Here is a 19,480-nt window from a genome sequence, read left to right as displayed (position 1 = left end):
ACGAGGTTGGAGGAATAGGTGATTTCAGATTCTTATAGGAATTTGCAGGCCAGTATAATGGATTTTATGCTAACTGACTGGAATCCACAAATTAATTTCAGCATAGCAAATACCAGGATATCAAGTGGATGGTCCATGGGGTCAAGCATAGCAGCAACAGATAAGAGGCTACTGTAGAAATCTTCCAATCTATGAGCATGGAATGTCTTTCCATTTCTTTGTGTCATCTTCCATTTCGTTCATCAGTGGTTTTTAGTTTTCAGTGTACAGATCTCCCACCTCTTTGGTTTGGTTTATTCCTAGCTATCTTCCAGTTTTTGGTGCAGTTGTAAATGGGATTAGTTAATTTCGCTTTCTGCTACTTCATTATTGGTGTATAGAAGTGCAATAGATTTCTGTACGTGGATTTGGTATCCTGTGACTTTACTAAGTTCATTTATCACTTCTAGCAGTTTTGGTGTTTTTTTTTTTTTTTTTGTGGAGTCTTTTGGATTTTCTATATAGTATCATGTCATCTGCAAATAGTGCAAGTTTTGCTTTTTATTTCTTCATTACCGATTTGGATGCCTTTTCTTTCTTTTTGCTGTCTGATTACTGTGGCTAGGACTTCTAGTAATGTGCTGAATAAAAGTGGTGAGAATAGACATCCTTGTCTTGTTCCTGGCCTTAAGGGAAAAGCTCTTACTTTTTCCTCATTGAGGATGATGTCAGCTGTGGGTTTTCATAGATGGCCTTAATTAGGTTGAGGTATGTTCCCTCTAAACCTACTTTGTTGGTTTCTTTTTTTTTTTTTTTTTTTGTTAGTCATGAATGGATGTTGTGCCTTGTCAAATGCCTTTTCTCTATTGAAATGATCATATGGTTTTTATCCTTTCTCTTATTGATGTATCACATTGATTGATTTGCAAATATTGAACCACCCTTACAAACCCAAATTAAATCCCACTTGATCATGGTGAATGATTTTTTTAATGTATTGTTGAATTCCGTTTGCTAGTATTTTGGTGAGGATTTTTACATCTATGTTCATCAGGGATATTGGCCTGTAGTTCTCTTTTTTAGGGGTGTCATTATTTGGTTTTGGTATCCAGGTAATATTGGCCTCATAGAATGAATTTGGAAGCTTTCCTTCTCTTTCTATTTTTTGGAATAGCTTGAAGAGAATAGATATTCAACAACACAAGAAACAAACAGGTGTTGGCGAGGATTTGGAGAAAAAAGAATACTTGTGCCATGTTGGTGGGACTGCAAACGGGTGCAGTCGCTATGAAAAAGAGTATGGCGATTCCTCAAAAACTTAAAGATAGGACCACCCTACAATCCAGCAATTGCACTGCTGGGTATTTACCCAAAGAATACAAAAATACCAATTCAAAGGGATACATGAACCTTTATGTTGATAGAAGTATGATTTATAATAGCCAAGATATGGAAACAGCCTGTGTTCCATTGATTGATGAATAGATTTAAAAAAAAAATGTCTCTCTCTCTCTCTCTCTCTCTCACACACACACACAGGAATATTATTCAGCCATAAAAATAACAAAATCTTGCCAATTGCAATGACATGGATGGAGCTAGAGAGTATTATGCTAAGTGAAAGAAGTCGGAGAAAGACAAATACCATATAATTTCACTCATATATGAAATTTAAGAAACAACAAACGAGCAAAGGAAAAAGAAAGAGAGAGACCAAGCACGAAATAAACTCAATTACAGAAGGCAAACTGATGGTTATCAGAAGGGAGGTGCGTGGGGGGGATGGGTAAAATAAGTGATGGGGTTTAAGGAGTGCACGCGTCATGATGAGCACTGGGTGATGTATGGAATTGTTGAATAACTACATTGTACATGTGAAACTAATAAAACACTGTAGGTTTAAAAAAGACAATTGAGGAGCTGGAGGAGAGGAAGGGAAAGTGGGAGGGAGAGCAGGGGAGTTAAGGGTACTTGGAGGGACTGGTAGTGATGAACCAGGGAGTCTAAGGTAGGTAAAGTGAGAACATGTAGGAGACACTGGCTACACACAGAGTGTCCATTTCACTGAGGTCAATGAAATGCTGAAATAAGAATATTAAAATAGCTGTGTGGGAAGGACAGGAGCCAGTGGTGAGTGGGAGAAAGAAATGCTCAAAAATCAAGATTTCACAGGAAGTAAAGACAAGGATAAGGGTATGACTGTGAGTACATGGCCAAGGTCCAGCTGAGGAAAAATTGACGGTGAGGCAGTCCAGGAATTAGAAGGCCAATGATGGAGCCAATTATCCATTTGATTACGGAAGACCCTCCACAAAAGGTGGCATTCATGGGTATTGAGTTGATAATGAAAGTGTTCCTAAAGTTATCAACTACTAAGGGATGGAGGCTGGTAGATGACATCAGTGATGAAGGAAACCAGTGGTGAAGTCGAATGAACTCGACTTCAGTTCCAGAGGACCTGGGGTCAAGTAAGGACGAAAGCAAGATCGTTTGGGCACAGCAAAGTGGAGCAAGAAAGACACCTGAGATGGCAGACAGTGGTGGACATTAGGGGGAGACTCCTTAGACATGCCAGCTGGCATCCGTAGTCACTGCTTTGTTGAGAAATCCAAGTTTAGATGTTTTGCATGGAGATATTCTGGAGTTTGACTATGCATCTCAAAATGGCCACTCAAAATCCAAAGCTTAATTAACAAATTTAAGATGTGAGAAGGAGGTGGGAAACAAAACAAATCATGTTTGGACCTTTGCAGTCAAGGCTCTTATTTTCATTGACAATTAAATATAGTGTGTGTGTGGGGGGGGAAGATTAGGAGACATTTCCAATTATGTGCACCTTAGAAAATGGCATCTGTTTTCTCTAAGGCAGCACATTAAGTTTTTTAAGTCTGAACCACGTTTTGGAAAAAAAAAATGGTAATAAGAGCTAACGCTGCTTGAAGGCTTACTGTATATGAGGCGCTGTTTTAGGCAACTTCCATACAGTAATTGGTTTAATCCCCACAACGACTAGATGAGTACTGTGATCATACAGCCCAGCTTACTGTGCAAAGTCCTGCTCTTGCATATTGTCCTGCTGCCTTGGTGTAATTTAGCATTTGTTATGGATTATTCATTTTAAACAAATTATTAATAGTTGCCTTGAAACAAAATGAAATGGCTGTGGTCGACCTCTATATCCGTTTTCTGTCTTGCCGTCATCTTTTGGGATGGAGGCGCACATGTACAGTGGACGAGTTCTCACTTTAACATGCCATAAAATCTAAAACATAACCGTCCCTATCTCTGGCTTCTTTTCTTGACCCTTTCCAGAAGCAATGCCATATCACTCTCTTTTCAGGATAACTCACGGGGAGCTTGCTGATATCAAAATGGAGTACACTTGGACACAAGAGACTGGGGATAAAGGAGTCTTTCTTTTGGCCTTTGTCAGTAAGGGGGCACTGCTCTCCTGCTGGCCACTTGGGATGTCAGCTTTGGTCTATGACATGGCACACAAAATCCATGACACCACTAGGCCACCACTTGGTGGGGTCAGTGGAACACGTGGAAAATCATAGTTTCAATGGACAAAAAAAACAAAACAGAGGCTGAGCAGTCTTGCTGTTGAACCTCTGGAGAGCTCACAGCTGAATGTTTCTGTCATTTTTGCAGGATAACTTTGTTTGAGAATGCATTTTTATTTTGTAATAAAATCAGAGAGTTGTATTATCTGTTAGGCCATTTTCCACTCTCATAATTGCCCTTGTTTGGGTAAATTATGTGGTCATCCCGTCAATAATGAAGGCAATATTCTTGTCTCCATCTTACAGATGGTGAGAAAACTAAAGCGAAGAGAGATTAAGCAAAATGCCCAAAGCCACACATGCAGGAAGTCTGGATCCAGAGTCCCTGACCTCAACTGCTACTGCTCAGACTTCGCATTTTAGATCTTACATTATGATCCAGTCTCTCTCTCTCTGAGTCACAGACGTACTTGAAACAAACACCTCTAATGCACTCTAATGGTCTATTCAGTTTTTTAAGTACAGATAGGATTAGGGTAAGGCAAGTGAGGTGAGCACAGAAGTACAGGGTTAGATGCTGGTTTTATCAGAAATTTGGTATTTTGTTCACCCTGGATTTTGTTCACTAACAATGAAGTTTTGCATGAAAAGATTGACCTGGAGCACTGGGGTTGTGGCACCCCTTACACTTTGCACCTGAGTGAGGCCTCACCATGCCCTAGTTCTGTCCCAGCTAGGCATGAACCACTAAATTCTCACAGACCCTAATGGGTTGTAGCCTGTTAAAACAAAAACACTATTTTTATTTTTTTTAAAGATTTTATTTGAAAGAGAGAGAGAGAGAGCGAGCGCACTAACAGGGAGGGGCAGAGGGAAAAAGAGAAGCAGACTCCCCACTGAGCAGGGGACTGCCCCCCGCCTGGCGCCAAACACACACAGAGGGCTGGATCCAGGGACCCCAGGATCATGACTTGAGCCGAAGGCAGATGCTTAACTGACAAAGCCACCCAGGTGCCCCTAAAAGCTTCATTTTTAAAAGTTCAATATTCCCAATGAAAAGAAGTCATTGGGGAACTGACCTCTGCAGCAGAATACAAGCTGATTATTTAGAAGGTATAAGAAAAAAACCAGGAGCAAATCATTTTCCAAAGTGACACTGACCTTAAGACGTATTCAAGGAAGATATTTGAGAGAACGCCTCAGATTACATTTACTTGCATGGGAAGAATGCCTGCTCTTTACTAAGCAATGAAGTTATGGAATAGGGTCACTTTCAAGGAGGGGCCAGGCAGTCTGTGGCTAGGTCTAGTTGCTTAGGTTATCTTTTCTGCATCTCACAAAGCAGCCACTGTCACTTTTACCAAAGCAGAGTTTCTCAGAAACAATCAAAGCCACATCTTCAACTGAAAGAACATACAAATCCCTATGGTTGGGCTAACCCCAGTCTATTAGATGCTGAGACCCCAGGTCTATGTGGTAAAATCCTATTTTTATGTTACTGCCTCAGCTCCATTAAGAAGTTTTCCTACCACACGATGTTTATAACAATTTCTCCACAAGAACTTTAAAGCCTCACCTGAATTTCTCCCTTTATTTTGTTGTTTCCTTTCTTTTTACTATCTGGCCATACCACACCAGACTTTTGGCATTGGGCCTGGTTTCAGATATTTCCAGTTGTCCACAGAGCCCCGATTTCTTTATTTTCAGTGACAAAACAGAAATTGCAGCTGCTTGAGGAAATAGGGATTTTAGGTCACCTAACGATAAGCTCTTTGTTTTTAAAGTTTTCGGTTTAATTCCGGTTAATCTAGTGTTAATATTAGTTTCAGGTGGCCAATATACACATTCAACACCTTCAGCCAACACCTGGTGCTCATCACCATAAGCTGTCTTTTATTTTATTTATTTATTTATTTTTTTTTAAAGATTTTATTTATTTATTTGTCAGGCATAGAGGGAGAGCGAGCGAGTGAGCACAGGCAGACAGAGGCAGAGGGAGAAGCAGGCTCCCTGCCGAGCAAGGAGCCCGATGCGGGACTCGATCCCAGGACGCTGGGATCATGACCTGAGCCGAAGGCAGCCGCTTAACCAACTGAGCCACCCAGGCGTCCCATAAGCTGTCTTTTAAAAGGAATGTTAACACATTGTTCGAACTTCAACCTCCCCAAAAATATGGGGCTTCAACCTGACTGGACAAGAGGGTGAAAATTGAGGCCCTGAGCCAAAGTTCTCAGATGATAATAAGTTGGCAGAGTAAGACTTCAGTATTCATTTTGTTGTGATTTTCTGCACCCTCCCCACCATCTACCCTTTAAGTCTTAGCTAACTTGCTAATTCCTCAAAAGATCCTTTCCTCATCCTATAGGGCTGAAATAATCCTGCTCTTTCAAGCATCTTAGTAACCAAGTTGTTCCTTTTGATAAACATGATAAAACAATGGGTAGAAAGTGATGCGTGTTTGCAGAAGAAGAGAAGACTGGAAAAATATTGGTAGATATTATCTACGAAGCTTTACCTAGAAATACCCAAATCTTGCTCTCAACCAATCATCTTCTCATTGACCTACTGAATGGGAATAAAGGTACAAGGACAATAAACAATTTGTATCCAGGCTTTAGCCTCAAACCTGAATGCAATGCCACCAGGAGAGAAACAACTTAGAAGAAGCCCTTGTCCCTCCACTTAGGAGGCCCAGAAGCCCTGCGCTATTTCCTCCCCACTGTTCCAAGAGCCTTAGATTTTCCCATTCCAACAGAACATGAGACCCCACTGGCAAAAGCCAGAAGACAAAAATCCAGAGCAAATGGTCATTTTGGAGTGGCTTATCTGAATCCATTAAGTCCTGGAATGTCCCCAGTCAGACCAGCCCTCCTCCTCATTAGCGGTAAAAATCTCCTTACTCTCTTCCGGGAGACATCCCTTCAAACACTTAAGGATGGTCAGGTGGAAGGTCTTCTCAAATCTTCTGAGCTAAACAGACCTAGTCCTTCCTATGATGTGGCTTATAGCCATGCAGCACACCAATCCCCCTTTTGTGGTTTGCTTGTGAACATCTCGAAGTATGAGTCACAGAATTGGAAAGGTAGCCCAGGCATGATCAACACGTAACACAAAAGAGCCGTAATGTCCCCTCTTTATCTGCAGCTTTTAACAGAGCATTAAATTACAATAGAGCTTTTAAGTCATCCTAGTTTACTACTGGCTCTTTTTGACTTTGCTAAGGCTTGTTAATTTCCCAAGTCTTTTTTCCCTATTATTAATATGAATAGCTATCTAGTTCTCTCCTCCTGAGTGCTTGACTTTTTCTAACCTAAATAAACAACTTTATATTTATTGCTGTAAATTTCCACTTCATTGGATCTGGCTCATTTTCTAGATTGTATTAATCTTTTTGGTACTGATTTAGTCATCTGAAATTAACTACCACTTTCAGCTTCGCAACATTGACAAGTAGTGTCAACACTCTTCAGCCAGACGCCACCAGAAATAAGGCTGTACTTAAACAAGGTGGGTTTACTACTCTGCAGTGAGGAAGAACACATACCATGGGGAGCAGTGGAAGAAGGGTTCCTCTGTAAAACTTGGGTGATTTGGAGGAAAACCTAAGGAAGCAGAGGTTTGCTCTAGATTGGATGTTGTCAGAAAGCAGAGGGAAATTTGGGGCACCTGGGTGACTCAGTTGGTTAAGCATCTGACTCTTGATTTCGGCTCAGGTCATGATCTCAGGGTTGTGAGATCAAGCTCCATGTCAGCCTCCGCTGGGTATTGAGGTTGGTGAAGATTCTCTCTCTCTTCCTCTGTCTCTCTCTACCTCTTTCCCTCTCTCTTTCTGACAACAACCAAAAAAAGGCAGGGTAAATTCTATAATTCTGTATCTCAGTAACCTATATATAGAAGGGCAGACTCATGTGAGGATAAAACAATGATAGTTTTATTGGTAAAGAAAGAGCAGTCACTTAATTTAACCAAGAGCAGGATGTTCCTGGGTCGCAGAGCTACCTTGTTTTTGTTTGTGCTTCCACAAGGTTATGAAAGAGCCTTGTGTGTCTGACTTTGTCAGCATCTCAGTATAGCCTTGTCTAAGGTGGGTATCCTGTGAGGGATTCAAGTTTTGAAGTTCTAGGTTTTGCCTTCAAAATTGAGGGGCCCAAACTGCTGACATTCAAATGGAGGCACAGTAATTGACCAGTCCTGTGACCTTGGTAGGTTACTTAAAAAGAATACACAAAAACCTCTCTGTGCCTCAGTTTTCTCATCTGTAAAATGGAGTTAATAGTATTCCCCTCATAGAACTGTGGTGAGAATAAAGTGAGTTTCTGTGAGTAAAACTCAGAAAAAAAGCAAAACGCTGGCATGTGGTAAATTCTATGTTTAGTGATTGTTCATTTTAGTATCTACTTTCTCCACCACTAGGTACCAGATTCTGGGTCATAAAGCTTTTGTTCAATTTAATGGGGAGCATATTCTACAGATTAAAATCAAACATCTTAAAATAGCTTCATTTCCCCTCTCCCATTTGCATTCCTCTGGTCTCTCTTCCACAAAGGAAAATTAGATTGCACAGCAAAATGTGACCCATGTACAGTGATTTTTATAATCATAGGACTGAAATGCCTCCACTCTATAGTGTCTAAACAAGAGAAGAGGAAAGAATCAAGGGCAAGCTGAATTCTTCCATTCTACCTCCCATGGTTACAGGCTGTGCCCAAACTTCCTAAGTAGGAGAGCAATTTTTCCAAAGGTAGAGAACCCAGGAAGAGACTTCTAACCCAATTAGAATGTAAACTGATGTTGAAAGGTGACTACTGAAATGCAGATGGTACCATCACTAAGGCTAATCAACCCCACAGATCCAAGCAAAGGAATCCATTGAACTGGCTCATCTTTTTCCTCTCCAAAGGCTTAGAGTAGTGGTTCTCAGCCAGAGCAGTTTTGCCCTCCAAGGAACCTGTGGCCATGTCTGGAGATAGGCTTGGCTGTCCCATCAAAGGGAAGGGTGCTACCGGCATCTAGTCTGTTACATTTCCTACCATGTACAGGGTTGCCCCCCCAACCATAAAATGAAAAATTATCCTGCCCTAAATGTTGATTGTGCCATGGTAAAGAAAACCCTAGTTTAGGGTTAGGACAGTTTCATATTGAGAAGTATACCCTAATTGTTTCCTATTTCTTGTTCCCAAGGGTGACATAATTTGCATACATCTGCCCACTAAGTCATGAGAGTGCTTTCAGTCCTGCAAACCTCCAGTCAATTCCTCCACAATTCATACGTAGGTAGGGCTCAGTGGGTGATGGCCAGTTCTTTCCCTTACATTAGAATAAGGCAAATTTGTTCCAGCAGCCTACCTTTGAAAATTCTATTTATTCAAATGCACACTCAGTTGAGTATGAAGGAAAACTCCATCCGATCGGCTTCTAAAGCATAAATCACATGGATCCACACACCACACATCCTAAGAAAACAAATCTGTGATGCTATGCATGGCTTCATGCAGGAGGGAAGGCAGGGTCTGTATCTGGGAACTATTAAGTTCACGCTCTGAATATCCAAATTCTGGGAGATGAAAACACATGTGTGTGGGTAGGAAAAAATGGAAGTTCTTTATCACAGCTATTTAGGGAATGCTCAGTGGTGTTAACAGTCATAACGAAAGCTTATTTTTAAGTTCAACACGTAAACGTGTGTGGTTCCAGAGGCACACACAATGATGTTTATAGTGTTCAAGAGAAAGCGAGGGCAGTAGGACAATGATCAAGAGACCAACGATTTCATCCATTCTAGAAAGAATCCAGTGGGAACTTTTGAATTGGGTAGGTGACTACAACTGTGAGAATGCATAGAAGAATCCTCACTACTTGGACCAGCCAGAGGCACAGGAATGGAGAATAACCAATGGCAAACACACTTGTCCACTTGCAGACTACTGCGGGAATATGGGCTACCTCTTGAGCGGCTCTAGATCAGTCCTAGGCCCTGGAGGCCTAGGTCCAACAGAGTCCTGGAATCTAGCCCCAAGCCGGACTCAGAGCCGGGGACATTTCCAACAAATACGTGCCAGGTACAGGTGATGCTGATGCTGCTAGTCTAGACAGCCACACGGAGAACTGAGGGGCCACAGAAGCCCGAAAATGGCCTTCAGTAGCGAAAATGTTATCATTACATCATACCTTTGCTACTCATGTGTCCATAATCACGTCAAGGACATTAACCCCAGTGATTCCATGTTGAAAAACTAGCCATGAAAAGATTACCAAACAGAATATAAAGTACTTTATAAAGACATATTTAGATTGGAAATCCCTACAGGTCTCCATTCTCCATGTCCTTGGAAAGGAAACTCCATCATCTCAGCTCTTTTTTTTTTTCTTTCAAGAAGATTACAGTGCAACGGTGTGTGTTCTCTCTTATCGTTTAACATTTCACCCTATATTCTGCCACGTGTTTGCACACTGTGTTTAAAGAGGGTTTTGTAGATCATTAATTAAGGTAACAACCACTTTCTTAGCAGGCAGGATGTTGAAAAGGTTGTAACTGCTTCCCCAGGGAGGTAGAAGGCATATTTGTTTTTCGTCTTAAAGGTTGAGGAGTTTAGTTGAGGCTTTATCAGACCTGTACGGATTAGGAGTTTGGACTTAATTGCGAAAGCCAGCAAGAATAAATAAATGTCACTGTACTTTGCAATTCCCGTAGACCCCCAGGGTGGAGAGCTGGTACCTGTCAGGGACACGGAGGCCTGAAATGTCTGTAAAGTGCTTTTCTTCCAAGCTTGTTCCATTTTGCTAGGTGTCAGAACAGCCATATTTTAGGGCTCGCGGTATGGAATGCTCTTTTTGCAGGTTGTGAAGCACTGTGCAGAAGCAGCCTTTCAGAGGAAATCCCCATCTTTTTAGTGTCTCCAGTTCTTTCTTTCATCCCAGCCTGTTTACCATTATCTCTGTTTTCTTTGCCTTCTTTCCTACTAGATCTTATTTTTCTAGCCCTGGTTTTCTTCCTCGTTTTCTTTTTCCCTTATCCTCAGTGACGTCTCTTCAGACTATCTCATTTTACTCATGCATTCATGCACTCAGTGTAAACATAGAGCACACTTACTATAAGCCATGCACAAAATCCAGTGGACTCTATCCTAGGGATGCTCACGGTCCAGGGAGAAACAGACTGAGAAGCAGACACAACCCCCACGTACACAGGGCACGTATTGGGCTAGAGGCCAGAGGTCTGCTATGGAAACATGCCGGAGGGGCCCCGTGTTAAACGCTGGCAATGCTCCGCCCAATATTCCCGTGCCACTCCTCATTTCTATATAGGGCGATGGCTTCCAGCTCTAAGTTCTGCTCTGCCATAGTGTGCAGAGGAGGGATCTTGGGCCCCAGAAGCATGCTCAACTCAGGTAGGGCAAGCTGGAAATACTGAGGACTCACTCCAGGAACAGCTCTCTGCCCATAATAGTTGGGGACTACAGATAAATATCCCAGCTTCCTTGACCTTCTGAGGTATGTTCCAAACTGGCTCCCAGTAATTCCCAGTGGGATTGAGCCTGTTACCCACACTCTAACCTGCTTACCGATATACATGTTGAATTGAGATGGTTTCTTCCCCTGCCTCACTTTCCCACTCTCCACTGGTCCCTCCTGAGATCACCACCCAAATAAACTATATGTACTCAAATCCTTGTCTCAGGGCCTTCTGGAAAAGCCAACTAAGACAAGAACCAAACCAACACCTGGGCTCCCTCAAAGTGAACAAGACAGGAGCCCGGAGAGCTGAGCAGATGCCAGGCAAGGAAAGACTTCCCCAAGCTAAGAAGTTGCACTTCCTCCTCAAAGCAATGAGGAGACAAAAGTATGGCTCATGTGATGGTCCAGGAGGGGTTGCAATGACTACATAATGTAAAGAGGAGAACAACAATGAAAGGAGGACACTTTATACACAAACGACAATGTGACCAATACAATATGGGAGCTGCCACCACTTTTTTCCTTGCGATAAAACAGTTACCTCAGGTCTTTAACATCAGTGATCCTTTATATTTCTATAATCGTCAAACTCCGCCGAAGCTCCAGTTTTGCATACAGACATTTTAAGAGACTTGCTATAGAACATTTTAAAAGGGAATTCAACGTTAAAATGAGAAGAAAAGCTTCTTCAACTAGTCTCGTTTTGTGTTGTCTGTGCTTTGTTGCCTAGGATGGATAGACTCACGGACGAAAGGTTTCAGTACCGAAACCGGTATGGTGCTACAGGCCAGGTGTGAGTGCCAAGATTTGGTGAGGACCAACAATAGAGCAGCTTCTGCACTTCATAAAATAGCACCTGGGAAATGCCCACCCATCTGGGTCTTGACCCGGGAGTAGGAGTCGGATGAGTGGAAGGAGGCTAAGAGGGATGTTCAGGCTGACGAGCAGTTACGGGAAGGTCGTCATGAGGAGATGGGCCCAGCAGAACACTAGGGACATGGCGCCTGTGCGGGAGGAAGACTTGAGGTGCTCCTGAAGTGGGAGCCACCAAAAAGTTTTACAGATGCTCGGATCAGACTGGACTGTAGACATAGCGCTCCCTAAAAACGGGTCGGGTTGGAATGAGACACAAGTTTAGGAAAATACTACTTCAGCCTTTCTATTTAAACACACTTTTGGGGGCACCTGGGTGGCTCAGTTGGTTCAGTGTCTGACTCTTGATTGTGGCGCAGGTCATGATCTCAGGGTCCTGGGATCCAGTCTTGCATCGGGCTCCGAGCTCAGAGGGGGTCTGCCTCTCCCTCTACTCCTCCCTTCCCCCAACCCCTGTGCGCTCTCTCTCCCCCTCTCTCTCAAATAAATAAACAAAAACTTTTTAAAAAACCACCTTTAATTGTATAATTAGTCTATGCTTACCTGCAAGCACAGATCATTATGAGCACACAGTAATTAATCTTTTTGTAATTTTGCTGGCATTACCTTTCCAAATCCAGGATACATACCATAGCCGTTGCAAAGCTCACCATAAACAAGTATCAATACAGAGAGGTCTTTGTGGTTTGAGTTATTTGCAGTAAGAAATGCTTCTCATTATTGCTGTCACATCACCACAAACTTAGTGGCTTAAACCAAGACAAACTTAGGATCTGCAATTCTGGAGATCAGAATATGGGCCTCAGCGGACAAAAAAATAAATAAATAAAACAAAAAATAAACCAGAAGGTACTGGCAAGGAAGCACTGCTTCTGAAGGCTTGTGTGGTTTTTGCAATTTGGAGGCTAATCAAGGAAAAGGCAGGCCCAGGAGAGGCAGCACCACATGACCAGCTGTATGGGATAGGCTTGGCAGAGCTGCACGAGAGGGGGGCGGAATCTTCCAGCAAGGAGCTGTGACCCAGAAGGGAAGAGGGCAAAGGGACTCCCAGCACAGAGGAGGCTTACCTGTCTAGGTGACATCATTCAGCAGCTTGCGGAAGTTTCAGAGAGCTTCAAAAGGCACGGCAGCTGAGGGTCTTATAACCACAAGGCTCTGTCTTATCACTGGTCCGCAGATGCTGAATGTGGTTTCATGAGGTATGCAAAGCAGGCAGGCTTTAGACGGCTAAAGATCTGCTTGTTTGGACCATCTGAAAAACCATTCAATGTGAAAACCTGACTGAGATGCCAGCAGCCTTTGGAGCTAATAGGTCTCAGCCCACAGTGAAAAAAAAGAATCCAGGGGCCAATACGTAGTGGCCACCTTTGTTTCACTTATGTAATAGAGTTCTAGGGAAGAATCTGATTTCTTGCCTTTTCCCACTTCTAAAGGCCACTCACACTCCTTGACTTACAGCCCCTTTTCTTCAAAGCTGTCTCTCTCTGACCTTTTCTTCCATAGCCACGTCTCCCTCGGACCACAGCTAAGACAGTTCTCCACTTTAAATATATATATTTTTTAATTTGAGAGAGAACATGCGTACAGGAGGGGCGGAAAAGGGAAAGAGGGAGGAGCAGGCTCCCCACTGGGCAGGGATCCCCCACTTGGGGCTTGATCCCAAGACCCGAGCCAAAGTCCGATGCTTAACCGACTGAGACACCCAGGCGCCCCAAGGCTTTCCACTTTTAAGAGCCATGTGACTAAATAAAGCTCACCTGCATAATCTAGGGCCCTCTCTCCATCTCTAATTCTTTAAATTAATCAGAGCTGCAAACTCCCCTTGTCCTGTAAAGTAACATTTTCACAGTTTCAGGGATTAGGACAGAGAGAGGCATCTTTGGTAGCCCTTATTCTGACCACCACACACAGCGATGGTTTCCTGTGACTGAGAGTGTCTGCAGGCCACTTCAGTATATTCCACCCATACTCAAAGCAGCTGAAAGTGGCAGGAGGTGAATGCGTCAGGGGTGGCCCTCGACCGATGAGAGCTGGAGCTGGGTGGCTGACTACCAAGCTTCCTCACTCCTTGGTAGTTCAACTCTGAGTCTCTCAGAGGTTTGAGCTCCATTTGCCAACACTTCTCTGCTGCTCCTTCACAGGCCCTTTCTTGACTTTCCTCCTTTCCCGGTCCCATTTTCCCGCTCCCTCCCTGCACTTCCCATACCATGTCCCAGATAAACCACTTGCACACAAATCCTTGTCTCGGGGTTGCTTTGGAGTGAAGAGGAGCGAATGACGGTGCAACGCCTTTCGTGCCAGGAGCCCAATGACAGTTACAGTCCCATTTAACCCCATCCTCTGACTCCTCACCAAATACCAAACAGACCCTGGAATTCGTTTTGGGCCTCAAGTGTGGAAACAGACGGCTAAGGATCTAGAAGGAGCGACGGGTGGCATCCCTGAAGCCAGAATAGTCATTTCTCCAACTTACAGAAAAACAAGAGTATTCCATCTACTGCAACTTGCAGTTGGCATTGATCGAATATTCTGTGCTACTGGGTATTCCAAGGAACTTGACGGGTTTCATAATACAATTCTATTTTCTATGTCCCTGAAATCAGGCCTGTGCTTTCGGCTCGCCTACTATCTTAGAACGGCGATGATGGCAGATATCTTAAAACCTTCTCCTTCCACAGTCTAGCTCTCAATTGCTATAAAATTCTCCATGGTGATGCAGACTGTAGTTACATGTAAACACAACTGGATTCTCATAAGAAGATCAAACGGAACGAGAGAGAGGTCTGGCGCTTTCGTAATCACAGTTCTAATTTGTCTTCTATCAGTATTCTTCTTCTTTATAACAAGCTCTTTGGGGACGAAACACTTAAGCTGGAGTTATTCCCATCTGATTGAAGAATTATCACCAGGGAGTGCATCCTTTTAGAGAATAAGTGATCGTGGCTCCGAGTAGAAGTGCATATATGGAAATGGTCCTTATTTCCTTTTTTCTCACTCTAAGCTGCTGGACAAACCCGAGGGTTCACTTATTCGGGTATTTTGTAGAAGGCTTGCTTTGTACAGAGTTCTGTTTTAGCTAAGGGGAAGGGGGGATAGGAAAACTGCTTGAAACCTGTTTCCATGCAGCTGTGGGGATCCATAAGAAGAAAAATGAAGGGCAACACTTTTCTAATATGGGGAAGAGAATGTCAAGAACCATGCAGAATTGCAGGTGGAGCTCTGGCAATTTGTAGGAGTGGAAAGTACTTCTGGCCGATGAGGAGGGGCTATCCTCAAGGAGGAACTAGCATTTGTGCACTTCATTTCATCTTGCAATGTTAACTGTAAAGTATTCTAACCTCATCATGTTATTGTGAATAAATAAGATAGAACTAAATAATTAAACAGGCAATGAAAATTCTGCTCTGCAAGGTGGCAGTCAGTGCTCACCAGAAAATGGCCTCATCCTACCTTGCCGACCTATCTCTCATTTTTATCAGATGAACCCCAAGAGCTTGCCACACTGAGACGTTCAAGATGAAAGTGAGAGTCACTGATGTGGAAACCTCCTTTGATCTAAGGCAGAGGTTCTCAAGCAAAGATTATTTTCTCCTTGCCCCAGGGGACACTTGGCAACTTCTGGAGGCATTCTTGGTCCTCACAACTTGGGGGGGGGGTGGAGAGACTGTGTGTGCTGTTGCCATTGAGTGGGTAGAGGGCGGGGTTGCTGCTAAACTTCCTACAGTATACAGGACATAGCAGCCGCAGTGAAGAATTATGTGGTTCAAATGTCAACACCAAGGTTGAGAAGCCCTGATCTAAGGGTCAGAGACATGCTGTGCACACAGATGACTGTGGTTTTGAGAGAGAGAGAAAAAAAAATTTAGCTTTGTGAGGGCAACCTGTTTGTGAACAATGCTACCACTCCTGGCAGGAGTAATTAGGCTAGTATAACACAAAAGATTACCCAGTCAGAAAAACATTTTAATTAGGAATTTCCTCTTTAGTCAGTTAGTTCTTTCTGTAAGTTTGTTTTTTTTTTTTTTTTTGGTTTTTGTTTTTTGGTTTTTTTTTACACCAGACAGTAAAAAATGCATTCAAAATATGGTTCTTTGCCCCGGTGAGAGGGGTATGAATTTTGTTGGGCATATAATTTAATTGCTTTTCAAGAAGTTGACATGAGTGTAAACATTAGGAGGTTAAGTTATTGAATGTTCCCACTTCATTTCACTCTGCTGTTGGATTTATTCAAGAGCAACAGAAGTCACACCAGAGACGAGCCCTCATGTTTTCTAGAGACGAGGCAACCTGCTAGAGCAAAGTTCTTGATCCTGCCTGTACATTACCATCCCCTGAGAGTTTCTTAAATTCTCTGTGCGCAGATGCCACCCCAGACCAAATGAGTTAGTATTTTGGGGGAGTAGAAGACAAGTCGAGGCATCTTGATTTTTTAAAGACTTCCCGGGTGATTTCAACATACAGCCAATTTTGAGAACCACTGCTGTAGAGGCTCATTTTCTTAGAATATCTCGTGTTGACCAGAAGGAGCGGCATCACCTGGAGCTTGTAGGAGATGCAGACTGTCAGGCCCCAACCCAGACTCCTAGAATCCTAATCTTTGGTAGAACAGGATCCCCAGGAAATTCACAAGCACACTGACACTTGAAGTGCTGCTCTGAATGTATTGCAAATAGTCTATTTAAAAAATGTACGCATATGGCAATAGGTGCAGTCTAAAACAAGGCCCATGATTAAGGCATAGGGAAATGGCCCAAAGCACAAAATAAAATGAATTGTCTCCTGACGAGAAATGTTAAGTTCATCATTATGGCCGCTTATGTTTACCTATTACCTATGTTAAAAGCTACTTACCTATTTTAATTCTGAAGGCTCCTAATCACATAGAAAAATCTAATCCTATGTTGCAGGTTTTTGTTTGTTTGTTTGTTTGGTTGGTTGGTTGGTTTTCTTAAGAGTAGCACTAGCTACCTGGTGGCTTGAGATTATCCTCCTGGTATTGAGAACCCAATGAGAACTCCAAGCAACACCTTTGCCCGTAAGTGAGAAGGTGGCCTCTCAGCTCCGCAGACACGTGCACGAGGAGGAGAAAGTATGAAATGCCATCCAGTAGAATGCATGCCAGGTTGAACAGTTTCACCTTAGTTAACAGCACTGAACTGTGCTCACATGTATGATGGTAAAATAATTGTTCTAAGTAGTCAGACGACTCTATTCTGGGAAGCACAAAATGCTTCAGATTAAAGTAGTTAGGCAGTGAGATTTTCCTAGGCAATTTAGGAGGTTTGTTAAATGTCGTACAGCCAATTCCTGGCTGCCAGACCTTAGATGCCTTAATTCGTCATTGAATCATCAAATGCTCTTTCACACTTCCTGTCTTCTAGGACAGACTGATAAAAGGAAAAAAAAAAAAACCCATAAAAATCCGTGTCCTAAAGCCAGCTTGCTTCATCCCCGCCAAGTACCCTGTCAACATGTTTCATTAGAGCACCCTTTTCTGGAATAATTTTGCCATGTGAATTTCTGCCCTCTTAAAATATATATACCTTTTTCTCTTCAAACCCTACAAAGCAAGAGGTGAGAGAGAAGCGTGGTGTAGTGAAACGAGCTTCTGCCAGGAGTCCTGCGGGTTGGATTTAGATCCTGGCTGGTACTCTAGTTGGTGGGTGATTTGGAGTCATTTTCAAATCACTCTGGGTCTTGGTTTCTTCATCCGTAAAAAGGGCCTAATAAAGCCCTTTCTCATGGAATTACTATTAGAAGTAAACAAGATTATGCATGTAACAACAGTGCCTTGCACACAGCCAACACTCATCAAATATTTTCTTTCTCTTCCCTTCACCTGTTTTGTTTTTTTTTTTTTAAACCCTCAGGAAAATGTTATTGGATGGCCTCTAAAAAGCAGAGGCTGTTCATTATTCTTTCAATCTGATGAGCCTGTCATGTTGCCTGGTACATACTTGGTACTTAAGAAAAATTTGTTGAATGAATTACTGGTTTCTGCTCAGGGCTTATAGCTCAGTGGTCTGAAAGTGGAAAACTAGCCAGTACTAAATTATCAGAAGTCATGCCATTTCTTATATGGGGCGTGGCAGATGTAGACAGCTATGTCTTCTTAAGAATCCAGCCCACTGGCATCTCATGTCTAGCCCAACACACAGATCTGGAGGAAAAGGAACCTCCGGCTCCCTGCAATAGTATAATTGAGTTCTTTTGGTAACCTCATCTCCTGTTCATGTAAAATGCCTCTGACTCTTTAAAATGATCCTATGTATTATTTTGATTACTTGCCCACTATTTAGTGCACAAAAGGCTCACAATTGTATTATTAAAATCCAACCTAACAAATGCAAGCATTTAGGAGAGAATAGAAAAAAGGTGTGTTTCCTGCTCAACGGGTGGCAGAAAAGCAGGAGGCAAGAGCCTTCTGGAGGGAGCTTTAATTTGAGCTAAGGAGGGAAGGTTGAATTGTCATGCAGCAGACAGACAAAAGTCAAAGAGAACCATTGGACAGAAAGAATGGGACATGTAAAGAGCCCAGCACAACACCTGATACATAGTAGGCCATCTCTCAGATCTCCTGTGAATGCCCACCCAGAGCCTTCTTCAGCATGACGCAGGACAGCTACAGTAAGTTCGGACAGAAGGGCTGACTGTCAGGACTCTTGTGTATTTACTTAGAAGTTTATTTATTTATTTAGAAGTTTATTTATTTATTTAGAAGGCTCTCATTTCGATTTTCCCATGACTAGCACATGCCTGTCATATGGTAGATGCTCAGTAAATACTTGACGAATGACAACTGATGGTGACAGAACCAAGTAAGGCCATTCAACACAGTACTTTTCAAACTGTGGGGTATGACTGACTTGTGCATCGTGAAGCCAGTCCAGTGGCTCAACACCAGTTCTTTGGAAAAATACAAATTAGGGGAAAAACTGGGAAATTATCAGAGTGCATCCTGTCAGGGAAAAGTCAATAGCCCTTTGTGAAACTTTGGTTTCTGTTAGATATACTGATGCATGTGGGAGTGTGTGTATGTGTATATCCTGGTTGGCTGTGGGAAAGAGGCTTCCTACTTGGGTCATGGCAAAAGAGTGCCTTCAGCCCTTATCAGGCCAAGCAGATGAGTTCACCAGGTCTTCTCTGGTTTAAACCTCTGCAGACACACTTAGGAATCAGTCACAGATCGAGTCGCAGGGTCCTTATTTGGTTGCTGTGTCGGCAGGGATGGAAGGTGGCCCTTGCGTGAAGGACCGCACTTTCCCCAAACTCCCTGCGCCACTGGCCCTGGTTCTACCAGCGTGCACCCGCCCCTTCCTGAGCACTGGGATGCCCATGGCCCCGTGGGCTCATCACACAGTAACCTGTGCCTGCACCGTGAGAGCTGTTCCGTCCTCAGTGGGGTGTGACATCGGCCTTATCAGGAGGCACTAACTGAGGGGAGAAAAGGCACCTGCCCAGAACTTATGTCTATTCTTTATGAAGATATATTTTCTTATAACCATGTAAGGTTTACTCTTTGCCTTTGATCATGACTGTTGCACTGACATCTTTGGAAAGGAAAAGGAGACGGATTCCCCATTATATGCCAAGTACCCTTCACACACTTTAAGACCCAGAAACTCAACTGGTTAACACTTAGCTCAACAGAGAGCCGTATTATTTTC

General features: G+C 42.9%; 2 protein-coding genes across 4 annotated transcripts in view; one reads left to right on the top strand and one right to left on the bottom strand.

Annotated features, from left to right (window-relative positions):
* The window catches only part of FANCB (FA complementation group B), a 366,354-nt gene that overhangs the window by 177,925 nt on the left and 168,949 nt on the right, over positions 1-19,480 (bottom strand). The window contains exon 12 of the mRNA XM_082717012.1: positions 12,881-13,065. The gene's annotated coding sequence lies outside the window, so the exon portion shown is untranslated. The remainder of the gene's footprint in view (positions 1-12,880; positions 13,066-19,480) is intronic.
* GLRA2 (glycine receptor alpha 2) overlaps positions 1-19,480 on the top strand; it is a 180,270-nt gene that overhangs the window by 144,039 nt on the left and 16,751 nt on the right. The gene's annotated exons all lie outside the window — the stretch shown is intronic.

Source organism: Mustela nivalis (assembly GCF_964662115.1).
Source record: "Mustela nivalis genome assembly, chromosome: X".
NCBI lineage: Eukaryota > Metazoa > Chordata > Mammalia > Carnivora > Mustelidae > Mustela > Mustela nivalis.
Note: the sequence above shows the minus strand (reverse complement) of the source record. Positions and strands in the feature narration are given on the sequence as shown.